Below are 12,738 nucleotides of genomic sequence, written 5' to 3'. Positions count from 1 at the left end.
AACTCATATTTAAAAGTATATTTTGCAGGGTTTTGATATACTCTAAATGTTCTAGAAATGCAACTAGTGGGCTGGGCGTGGTGGCTCACACCTGTAATCCCAGCACTTTGGGAGGCCGAGCTGGGTGGATCACGAGGTCAGGAAATCGAGACCATCCTGGGTAACACGGTGAAACCCTGTCTCCACTAAAAATACAAAAAATTAGCCAGGCATGGTGGCGGGCGCCTGTATTCCCAGCTACTTGGGAGGCTGAGGCAGGAGAATGGTGTGAACCCAGGAGGCAGAGCTTGCAGTGAACCAAGATAGCGCCACTGCACTCCAGCTGGGGCGACAGAGCAAGACTCCGTCAAAGGAAGGAAGGAGGGAGGGAGGAAGGAAGGAAAGGAGGAAGGCAGGCAACTAGTAGGTAAATGGAAGGAAGACTGTACTTTGTTTCATTTCAAACTTTAACAAGAATTTTTTATTGTTTCAGAAAGACATCATGGAGGGCAACATTGCTTACAGTACTGGAATCACTATGCCATGTACTGATGGCCCACATTTGCAGACAGGGTCCTCAGTATGATTTGATGTATGCAAACATCTGACTATTTCACCTTGTCTTCTCATGTAGTTTACATACACAAGTACATATTATCATTCACTATCCCTTTACTTCTTTTTTTTTGAGACAGAGTCATAGTCTATTTTTCCAAGACAAAGTATGTGTAGGTGACAATTTACTCATTTTAAAATTGTCTTTCAAGTTTTTTGTTTTGTTTTTTTCATAAAGTTTTTCCTAGCCATTAGTGGGGTTGGTTGGTTGGTTGTTTGTTTTGGGGTTTTTTTGTTTTTCTTTCTTTTTTTTTTTTTTAGCCAGAGTCTCGCTCTGCCACCCTGGCTAGAGTGCAGTGGTGCAATCTCGGCTCACTACAACCTCTCTCTCCTGGGTTCCAGCGATTCTCCTCCCTCAGTCTCCCGAGTAGCTGGGATTACAGGCGCCTGCCACCACGCCCGGCTAATTTTTGTATTTTTAGTAGAGATGGGGTTTCACCATGTTGGCCAGGCTGGTCTTGAACTCCTGACCTCAGCTGATCTGCCCGCTTCAGTCTCCCAAAGTGTTAGGATTACAGGCGTAAGCCACCGTACCCGGCAACCACTAAGGGTTTTCAGGGTGGCAGATGGAGTTAATTAGTGAGCTAAATGAGCCTATAGTAAGTACCAGGAAGGTCAGAGATAACTTCCAAACACTTTGCAGCATTAGCAATAAAAAGTGCACCTTTACAGATTTAAATTCTGGTCACTTACACGAGCAAGAAATGAAAAACCACATGGAGTTACTTTACATAGTCTTTAAAAATGGATGAAACAAATATAATTCTCTCTTGAATGCTTTTGATTTCATGCCATTTTGAAGTAGAACATGAGGTAGTCACGGAATTCTGTGAAATCTATTAAAATTCGTTTGCACATTTCTCCACACTGTCCCGCCATCACCACACAACACCAGGTTTGTGCTTCAGGCCCTTTTACAGAGTAAGGTAGATGAATTTTTTTTTTTTTTTTTTTTTTTTTTTTTTTTTTTGAGAGGGAGTCTCGCTCTATAACCCAGGCTGGAGTGCAGTGGCACGATCTCCACTCACTGCGACCTCCACCTCCCGGGTTCAAGTGATTCTCCTGCCTCAGCCGCCTGAGTAGCTGGGACTACAGGTGTGTGCCACCATGACCGGCTAATTTTTTGTACTTTGAGTAGAGACGGGTTTTCACTGTGTTAGCCAGGATGGTCTCGATCTCCTGACCTCGTAATCTGCCCGTCTCGGCCTCCTAAAGTGTTGGGATTACAGGCGTGAGCCATCACACCCGGCCAAGGATGACATTTTTAACACTCACAAAGTGGGTAACGGGAACAGTTGCCACAGGGGTCCTGAACTGGCTGCACCCACCTGCTTGCAGACAAACCACCACATGCAACCACCCAGAGCAGCAGTGATGTTGCTGAATGGACCACGAGGAAGAGGAAGACTGACAGGTGACAAGAAAGGACAGGACACCTGCCCAGCTGAGACGCCACCGCCGGGCCTGGGAGAAGAGCAGAGTCGCGTGAGGAATGGAAAGGAGGAGAAGGCATCTCTAGGGCGAGAGATGGCAGATGTGATGATACTGAGGTGGGAATGTGTCACTCTTCCACTCTCCAGTGAAGTCACGCTGGCTCTCCCTTCCCGTAGACACATTCTAAAGCACAGGCATCCCAGTCCTGACCTCCCGATCCAGCTCTCTTGCCCCCTCCATCCTCAGTTCCCACAGAACGCTCGCCACTCCTATACTGAACTCATTCAAGACCATTCCCTGACCACACGCACTCTGCATTTCCACACGTTGGCCCCACTCTTGCTTCTGCCCAACGAGGCAAGAGATGGGGTCAGTCAGGAGACCAGGGCTTGGGGCCAGCTGTGAGGGTGCGTAGCTACCTCTGCCACCTATTTGCTGTTGAGATGGGCAAGTTACTTAAGCCGTCTGGGGCTTCATGTCCTCATCTACGAAGTGGAGAGGTGCAGCACCCACTTCATGGAGGTGCTGTGACGATGGAACGTGCTGATGCACGTGGAGACCTCTGGAGCACACTGCCGAGCTCATAAGTACACTCAGCAAATGCCCGCTGACAGTCGTGCTACTAACAGTAAGAGCAGCCTCACTCTTACTTTCAGCCCTTCAAGGGCCAGATCCAGGCTACCTAGTTCAGAAACTTTCTCCTTATTTACAATCAAAATCCTTTCAAATTTAACTGCTTTCTACTTTGTATATCTCGATGGTGACCCTGATTTCATTCTGTCTTGAGTGTTTCCCTTCCAGGGACAACATCAGATTTCAGTGATTCCCCCATCACCCAGCAAGGAGGCACTTGATGTTTGCTTGAATTGAGAAACCTGATGAATATTGTGACATGGAGATTTACTGCAATGTCAAACTTCCTTTCTAGGGCAGGAAGCCTACATTCAAGTACAGCAGGAAGTAAGGACGGGCAGGGGGCAAGTGAGTCCTCATTGCAGAAAGCCTCAGTCTTCAGAAATCCAAAAAGCATAGAAAAATCTGAGTCATTTTAGAATTTAACAGGAATCTTTGAAATTGTATTTTAATCATCTCGTGCAGGAATTCACAATCTCACAGCTCGAATAATGAAATCTCTCAGGTCCATTTTCCCAGGGTGATATTTATTCGGTCACTCTCTCATTTGTGCAACAAGATCTTAAATGCTGTTTATGATGTCCCAAGCACTGAGTCAGGCGCCGTCCTCACCTGCTCGGAACCTAGATGCAGTCTCCTAACTCCCTTGCTACATTTTTGTAATGATACCTGTCTTTGTTTTACAGCACTCCATTGATCCGCCTGATTTTGTCTGGCAATTAAAAATGAATACATCCCACACCACAGCACCACCTGAGGGAAACATTCTCCTACAGTCACGTGGAGAAGTCCCCCCCCGACACTCAGTCATCCTGTCTCTGGGTCACTTTTGGAGCCAGCCAGTCTGGGCTCATACCCAGCCAGCACTCAGCCACGTGCTCTCGGGCCAGCTGCTTCATCTCTGGGAGGCTGGCCTTCCTCCTCCGTGACATGGAGCCATCCCTGCTTCATAGGGCTGTTTGGGGAACTCACTGAGTCATCCAGGCACAGCCCTCGAGCAACAGCCAGAACAAAGCAAGCCCGGCTCAAAGGGTTCCTTCTACCGTTCCATCTCCCCTTCAGGAAGGCCCAAGAGTAGGAAGCTAAGCCACTGTTCTGGGATTGGGAGGGACGCAGGCAGCCGTGGGGAAAACTTCAGTTCAGGTGTTTCCATTGGTCTTTATCCGGTCATGCTGTATCCCAGTGGAACTTTGGCATCCAGACAAACAGTTTGGTTATGGCATTGAGTGTGTCAGTTCAACACTGATTTTATTGGCCTCTGTGTATCAAGCACGTGCCAGATATTAAGGATCTAAAAACAACTGACACCCAATCTCTGCATTTAAGAAGGGCCCATCCCAGCCAGAACATGGACATATAGACAAATAACTCATAACATGGTGAGATGAGTACAAAAACCCAAGGATCAGAAGGCACGAGTCACTCCACGCAGGAGCAGAGAGGGTTGGTGGGGCCAGGGAGGGCTTCCCAGGGAGAGACGTGTGGGACAACTCCTCCAGGGGATTGAAATAGTCATCCATGCACTAGGAGTTTGAAACAATGCCTGCTTGCTTTCCTTAGCCTAACAGCAAATCTTGACTTTGGCTTTTAAATCTGGTAAAAGGGGAAAAGTACGAGAAAAGTAAAGCCGATGAAGAAAAGAGACGAGGAGGATGGGAAAGAGACACATTGTTTATTCGTAGACAGGGGTCCCTATTTCTTTCATCCAATCATCTATTGTCTCTGGGCAGCCAGTCATCGGATCAAAGGAAATAAATGTTCAGCCCTCCCTGGTACGAGGGAAACGTCACCAGAGTGGAAATGCAGAGATCTGCTGCAGCATGAGTGCGTGTGAACGTGACTGTCCTCACCACACACGCTTTCAAGGGAAAACTACAGAACGTTCTCAAAGCCCACAAGCCACGGCCCTGTAGGTCATTTCAAAGCAGCTCACTCCTGTGTTGTTTACCACAGCTATTTCCTTGAGAAGTTTCACAGCTTCAGCTTGCAGCCACCACGCTTTCTGCCTCGTATGCAGGGGAAAAGTTGAGTGACTGCATTGTCCTTGAAATTTTACCCGAAAACCTCATGACGTTTTTGCTTGCGTAGATTTTTGTTTTTCTTCTCTGAGACGGAGTTTTGCTATTGTCACCCAGGCTGGAGTGCGGTGGCGCGATCTTGGCTCACCAAAACCTCCGCCTCCCGGGTTCAAGCGATTCTCCTGCCTCAACCTCCTGAGTAGCTGACATTACAGGCATGTGCCACCATGCGCAGCTAATTTTGTATTTTTAGTACAGACAGGGTTTCTTCACGGTGGTCAGGCTGGTCTTGAACTCCTGACCTCAGGTGATCTGCCCGCCTTGGCCTCCTAAAGTGCTGGGACTACAGGCGTGAGCCACCGCACCCGGCCCGCTTGCATAGATTCTTCACGGAAGCTGATGGCAGCCACAAAGGAAGGTGATGAATAAAGAACAGCTCTCAGCTTAGTTCCCTATTCATAGGCTTTTAAAAGACTCATTTTTGCAACAATGAGACAGCACATATGCATATCCATCAGAAAGTCTGACACAGAAATGAAGATGTGTGTTTATAAATTTCGTGTCTATCTTGTTACTTATTCAGAGGCGAGTTTTCTGGGAAGCTAATGACACCTCAACTTCAGAATCCCTTATTTGCACAGCCCTGTCCAAGGTCCAAGATGCCCTATACCTGGTTCCCTCTTTGTTTTCCTAAAGTCTCCACAAGTTGTATAAGCTTCAGGTTCCTCAGAAATCTGTACTTAACATTAGAAGACTCAGCTGGGTGCGGTGGCTCACGCCTGTAATACCAGCACTTTGGGAAGCCGAGGTGGGTGGATCACAAGGTCAGGAGTTTTGAGACCAGCCTGGCCAACATGGTGAAACCCTGTCTCTACTAACCTTGTCTCTACTAAAAATACAAAAGTTAGCTGGGTGTGGTGGTGGGCGCCTGTAATCCCAGCTACTCAGGAGGCTGAGACAGGAGAATTGCTTGAACCCAGGAGGCAGAGGTTGCAGTGAGCTGAGATGATGCCATTGCACTCCAGCCTGGGTGATATAGGGAGACTCTATCTCAAAAAAATAAATAAGACTGGGTGTGGTGGCTCACGCTTGTAATCCCAGCAGTTTGGGAGGATCGGACAGGCGGATCATGAGGTCAGGAGATGGAGACTATCCTGGCTAACATGGTGAAACCCCATCTCTAGTAAAAATACAAAAAATTAGCTGGGCGTGGTGGCGGGCACCTATAGTCCCAGCTACTGAGAAGGCTGAGGCAGGAGAATGGCGTGAACCCAGGAGGCAGAGCTTGCAGTGAGCTGAAATTGTGGCCACTGCATTCCAGCCTGGGCGACAGAGTGAGACTCTATCTCAAAAAGTAAATAAATAAATAAATAAAAAGGCTGGGGTCAGTGGCTCACGCCTGTAATCCCAACACTTCGGGAGGCCGAGGTGGGTGGATCACCTGAGGTCAGGAGTTTGAGACCAGCCTGGCCAACCTGGTGAAACTCCATCTCTACTAAAAATACAAAAATTAGCTGGGCGTGGTGGCGGGCACCTGTAATCCCAGTTACTCGGGAGGCTGAGGCAGGAGAATCACTTGAACCTGGGAGGTGAAGGTTGCAGTGAACCAAGATCATGCCATTGCACTCCAGCCTGGGCAACAGAGTGAGACTCCATCTCAAATAAATAAATAAAAATAAAAACAAATACATACAAATAAATAAACATATAAAAAACATTAGAAGACTCATACGTGGGCTTGAATCTATACAACTTGAAACCTACCTGAGAGAGGACAAAGTCGAACAGGTGCTTTATCTGAAAGGTCACTGCAATTCACTGCTGATTACGTGTATTCTTTCTCATTTGGGGAGACGTTTACCACCCAAAAACAACAAAAAATGTTACTTTAAAGTGAGAAATAGGACTTCATGACTGAAATAGGAAGCCATGGCGTTCATACTTTAAACTTGACCTCTTCATGTGGAAGAGCAAATACATTAGAATTAATATTATTATTATTATTATTTATTATTATTATTTTTTGAGACGGAGTCTCGCTCTGTCACCCAGGCTGGAGTGCAGTGGCCAGATCTCAGCTCACTGCAAGCTCCGCCTCCCAGGTTTACGCCATTCTCCTGCCTCAGCCTCCGGAATAACTGGGACTACAGGTGCCCGCCACCTCGCCCGGCTTGTTTTTTTGTATTTTTTTAGTAGAGACGGGGTTTCACTGGGTTAGCCAGGATGGTCTCGATCTCCTGACCTCGTGATCCACCCGTCTCGGCCTCCCAAAGTGCTGGGATTACAGGCTTGAGCCACCGTGCCTGGCCAATATTATTTATTTATTTATTTATTTATTTATTTATTTATTTGAGACGGAGTTTCGCTCTGTCGCCAGGCTGGAGTGCAGTGGCACGATCTCAGCCCACTGCAACCTCTGCCTCTTGAGTTCAAGCGATTCCCCTGCCACAGCCTCCCTAGTAGCTGGGACTACAGGCGCGTGCCACCACACCCGGCTAATTTTTTTGTATTTTTTAGTAGAGACGGGGTTTCACCATGTTGGCCAGGATGACCTCGATCTCTTGACCTTGTGATCCACCTGCCTCAGCTTCCCAGAGTGCTGGGATTACAGGCTTGAGCCACCGCGCCTGGCCAATATTATTTATTTATTTATTTATTTATTTACTTGAGACGGAGTTTCGCTCTGTCGCCAGGCTGGAGTGCAGTGGCACGATCTCAGCCCACTGCAACCTCTGCCTCTTGAGTTCAAGCGATTCCCCTGTCACAGCCTCCCTAGTAGCTGGGACTACAGGCGCGTGCCACCACACCCGGCTAATTTTTTTGTATTTTTTAGTAGAGACGGGGTTTCACCATGTTGGCCAGGATGACCTCGATCTCTTGACCTCGTGATCCACCTGCCTCAGCTTCCCAGAGTGCTGGGATTACAGGCTTGAGCCACCGTGCCTGGCCAATATTATTTATTTATTTATTTATTTATTTATTTGAGACGGAGTTTCGCTCTGTCGCCAGGCTGGAGTGCAGTGGCACGATCTCAGCCCACTGCAACCTCTGCCTCTTGAGTTCAAGCGATTCCCCTGCCACAGCCTCCCTAGTAGCTGGGACTACAGGCGCGTGCCACCACACCCGGCTAATTTTTTTGTATTTTTTAGTAGAGACGGGGTTTCACCATGTTGGCCAGGATGACCTCGATCTCTTGACCTCGTGATCCACCTGCCTCAGCCTCCCAAAGTGCTGGGATTACAGGCATGAGCCACTGCGCCTGGCCGAGAATTAATATTATTATATCCTTCTAGGTACTACTCGCAATTGTTGTTATGCTTTCTGTTGTGCCAACAGCTACTATTTATTTAGCTCTTACTCTGAACCAGATAGTTTAGGTACTTTGCATACATTGTCTCTACTAATCCTTATTACCACATTATGAAGTAAATAAATGTACCCATTCTACAGATAAGGAGAGTGAGTCTTGGAGTGATTAAGTAACTTAACTAAACTCACACTCTAAACTGGGTCTGTTTAACTCTAAAACCTTATGCTTCATTTAGGCAAAGCAGCTAAGAAATTAGAATCTCCGACTATCTTGGCAGAATAATCTTTTCTACACCAATTCTAATTTCTTTCTTTTGAGATGGAGTCTTGCTCTGTTGCCCGGGCTGGATTGCAGTGGTGGGACGTTGGCTTACTGCAACCTCTGCCTCCTGGGTTCAAGTGATTCTCGTGCCTCAGCCTCCTGAGTAGCTGGGATTACAGGTGCCCACCACCACGCTCAGCTAATTTTTGTCTATTTTTTTTTTTAAGAGATGGGGTTTTGCCCTGTTGGCCAGGCTGGTCTCAAATTCCTGACCTCAAGGGATCCACCCACCTTGGCCTCCCAAAGTGCTGGGATTACAGGTGTGAGCCATCACACTCAGCCCAATTCTAATTTAATATCTAATGTGCATTTTCCTCTCATAGTCTCTTTCTTACCAAGCAATTTAGGGATTAAGGAAGTTTAATTAAAAGAAATTTAATTTAGACCCTAGCTAACTTTTTTATAATTCCAAAATGATATTGATATTCCACCTCCAAACTAGAAATTACAGGTGATCAAAGCAATAAAGTCGATTCAGAGACAGCAAAACAGTAACAAACTGTTAAGTATAAGAATTTACAAACCAAAGAAGAAAGCAAATGACACTCTACCCTTTAAAAAAAAATCACACCATATAGCTTTTGGATAGTGTTTTACTGTTTTGTTTCGGTTTTTAATTAACTCTGAAGTTACTTCCACCATATCACTTAAATCATTATTATCTCAAATATTAAATTATGTTATTCAATAAAATTACAAGATATCTTTTATCTAATTTATTATGTTTTGTCTCCTACCTTTTCAATGTCATAAATTTAAGAAAAGTTACAATAACTATAATCTCTACGCACCCCACTCCTAAAACGACCTGCTACAACGGCCAGTCATGCATTCTCATCCTACCTTTGCATCTGCTTCAAGAGAAGAGACCAGAGCCGGCTCTGCAGATAAGGAAGTCAATTCTTCTTGTTAGAGTAACTGACGTATTTCTCTTCCCTTCCTGTCAGTCACAGGCTGACGCACTGCACCCTGTGTGGCCAGCCTTACGTGCCTTGGTGGCTACTCCCACATCACTAGGGACCCGGGGAGCAAAGTCACCCCAAAACCACACCGAGGAGCTCTTCTATGCCAACATTTTACATTTTTAGCTGGAGGAAAGACCAAGCGGATGCTGGTGAAATGTTTCACCCTTCCTAAGGAAACTCCCCACAGAGACTACAGGCTTCAACTATTCAAATGTTCCCACATTTGTGAAGGGTTTCACATTGACTTCAGTGTAAATGACTAACTACATCTCAAAGAACGGCTATTAACTCAAGAATAATTTACAAGAAAGGGGGACAGCCAGGCCAAGAGCGATGAAGATTGTAATGAAATCACCAAGGGGAATCTTCAAAATGCTGTGCATGTACTAGGTAGTATTACCCAGCACCGTGAAGTGTCCCTGCCCTGCTAACTCGGGCATGGCCAAAGATGTGCTCTGGAGAGCAATAAGACAATGAAGTGTGTACAAAGGTGCCACGTGCCACGTAGGCGTGCCACCTTCCAAGTAGTACTGGGGCCACCATTCTCTTTCCCTTCTCTTTCCCTTGATGACTCCAGACACAGGCTGCTCTATCATCCTGGTCTCAGCATGGAGGAGACGTGAAGCAGAGCCATGGAAGATCCTTGATGGTCATGGAGTGTGAGTGGCAAATAAATGTTTGCTGTTATCAACCACTGAGAGTGTAGGGCCATTTGTCTCTGCAGCTAACCTAGCCTATGCTGCTGATGTAGTGTGTAGTGTTTGCATAAACACAGAACTGAGCATCAAACTATTTAATAACTACGGTAGCATGAATAGTTACCCATTGGAACAAATGCCAGCGGAGGCCCTGCTATACCATGAGCTATCCTTTAGTTACTGGATCTTGAGGATGAGGTCCCAGGGAAGGGGCTGCAGTCACCAGGATTGAAAGGAAGAGAGGCCCAAGACGCTCAGAGCAACCACTCTTTCATGGGGTACAGAGGTATTCCAGCACAACTGTGCCTCCGCTTCCCAGCTCAACAGAGATTAGCTAAGAAATGCCTATATTAAATATATTATATATTATTATATTATATTAATATATATTTAATTTAATATTTATTTAATTATATATTTATTTAATATATATAAAATATATTTTATATATATATTAAAACTTTGTAGCCTCAACCCCAGCTCAGAGCCTGACACAAAGGGAGTGCTCCATATATGTGTCTTGAATAAGTGAACAAATAGTTATGAAGATAAACAGACCAGTTCATCTGTTTATTGGCAGCCTCAGAATGCCATATCTCTTCAGCATTTCTCAGCACAGGACTCTCACTTTAGATATGTGTCAGCTAGAGTTTCTTTTCCTTTACAACATTAAATTCCTCAGCCATGAGTGTTTCAACATCACCCTCATCCTCATCGTCGTCTTCTTTTATTATCATTTTGACTCAGCATGATCTCATAGTACATCTCAGTAACACGCTTCTTGGCACAGGGGAAGAAAGGAAAAAATGGAATATCCACAGGATGGGATTTGGACTATGAAGGGCTGCAGATGATAGACAGCAGAACAACACTGCTGGATATTATTATTATTATTATTATTATTTGAGAATAAAAATACAAAATTAGCTGGGCGTGGTGGCAGGCACCTGTAATCCTAGCTACTCGGGAGTTTCACTCTTGTTGCCCAGGCTGGAGTGCAGTGGCGCGATCTTGGCTCACCACAACCTCCACCTCCCAGGTTCAAGCGATTCTCCTGCCTCAGCCTCCCGAGTAGTTGGGACTACAGGTATGTGCCACCATGCCCGGCTAATTTTGTATTTTTAGTAGAGATGGGGTTTCTCCATGTTGGTCAGGCTGTTCTTGAACTCCCGACCTCTGTGATCTGCCCACATCAGCCTCCCAAAGTACTGGGATTACAGGTGTGAGCCACGGCGCCCAGCCACTGCTGGATACTGCTGGATATTCTTGATGTTATTTATTGATGTGACAGTTCGTTGATTGCTATGATTATCAGGCCCACAGTTGCTAAATAAAGGTATTGGCAGCTCCAGTCCCACAGTCTGTATTTAAGAAATTTGACTCCAGGAAAGAAAGGTGATTGCACGCAAACCTGCCAACCTATCACTAACCTCCAAATTGAAAAACAAACCCAAGATTCACTCCACTGACTTACTGCATAGAAACTAAACATTATTGTAAAATATGGCGGAATGCTAAAGATTCATGAGCAGTTATGAGTCAAGGTGTCTGAGCTCCAATGCTTCTGAGGGACATCCATTTGTGGCAGATGGAAGGTGCTGGCAATGGCATCTGGTGAACTGCCAAATGTCTTAACGATTTTAAATGCCTTAGCCCTACAGACTCTACATCAGTTGGGCAGAATATAATACCACATCACTGCATTTTTCCAAGCAGTACAACATCACATAAGCCTAGAGAATTCAAACCCTCCTATTTACAGATACATCCATTTTAAAAAATATATTCCATAAAGGCCATGTTTTAGTCAACTTTGTAGCCTCAACCCCAGCTCAGAGCCTGACACAAAGGGAGTGCTCCATATATGTGTCTTGAACAAGTGAACAAATAGTTATGAAGATAAACAGACCAGTTCAACTGTTTATTGGCAGCCTCAAAATGGCATATCTCATGATCATTTAACAAACATTATTTGATAGTTAAAATTGGAGAGTGGTACCCAATGTATAAAAGCTAAAATCATGTAAACATTTGCATGTTTTCTGTTGATTTATGTGTATGCTTGTGATCCGCAGTTATAATGTAACAAGATCCATGCATTAATTATGCACCGTCCTAGCAGCCATTCAGGAAATTCATTTAAATTAGGAAGTTCCTAAAAGGGTGTGGGGAAAACTGAAAAGGTTGAAAAATGAAAAGGCTCTTCCATTGCCAGTGTTCGCTCAGAACCGGTTTACACATAATTCTGTGACACTTAGCTGCTGAACTCCAGGTCCACAACAAAGTAGCAGAAGAAAAAAGAATTAAGAGGCTCCTGATTGGCTCAGGATCATGGTGGGGCAGAGCTCGGAATCAGGTAGGCAGAGAACATCCAAAATGAGATCTCAGGTGACGCTGAGAACGGCAGGAAGGTAAAGCAATGTCAGCATCAGAATCACATGTGGACTGAGGCGCAAGACTGAAACACCAGGACAGGGGAGTTGAAGCCAGGTAATAAGAAAGGAACTCAAAAGGCAGATAAAGTTCAGAATCCAAGGAGAGGAAGACCAGGTGTGGGAGAGCAACCAGCCCACTCAGCAAGTCTCCCTGCTCAGGCCAAGGACCCAGGGCCAGCAGCCTTGGGTCAGTCAGGGCTCTGTCCTCCCCTCGCCAGCCCTGTTTCCCTCAAGGAGGCAGGTCGTTGCATCTTCCTCCACTCCCCAGTTCTCTCCATTTGGGTCTGAGGCAAAGCTAACACCCATGGGGGAAATGATTCATTTAATAAA

At 45.6% G+C, this 12,738-nt stretch overlaps 1 protein-coding gene across 15 annotated transcripts in view; it reads right to left on the bottom strand.

The window, feature by feature from the left end:
* Positions 1 to 12,738, bottom strand: part of SYTL3 (synaptotagmin like 3) — a 130,574-nt gene that overhangs the window by 114,769 nt on the left and 3,067 nt on the right. For 5 of the 15 annotated variants that reach the window (XM_028847296.2, XM_077999610.1, XM_028847294.2 and 2 more), the window contains exon 1: positions 9,154 to 9,404. The exons of 6 other annotated variants lie outside the window; for them this stretch is intronic. The gene's annotated coding sequence lies outside the window, so the exon portion shown is untranslated. Of the gene's footprint in view, positions 1 to 9,153; positions 9,413 to 12,738 lie in introns of those variants that run through there. 4 more of the 15 variants (XM_001092576.5, XM_077999602.1, XM_077999607.1 and 1 more) reach the window with 2 other exon arrangements.

This window comes from Macaca mulatta, chromosome 4 (genome assembly GCF_049350105.2).
Source record: "Macaca mulatta isolate MMU2019108-1 chromosome 4, T2T-MMU8v2.0, whole genome shotgun sequence".
Lineage (NCBI taxonomy): Eukaryota > Metazoa > Chordata > Mammalia > Primates > Cercopithecidae > Macaca > Macaca mulatta.
The sequence above is the reverse complement of the archived record's forward strand: the minus strand, read 5'-3'. Positions and strand labels throughout refer to the sequence as shown.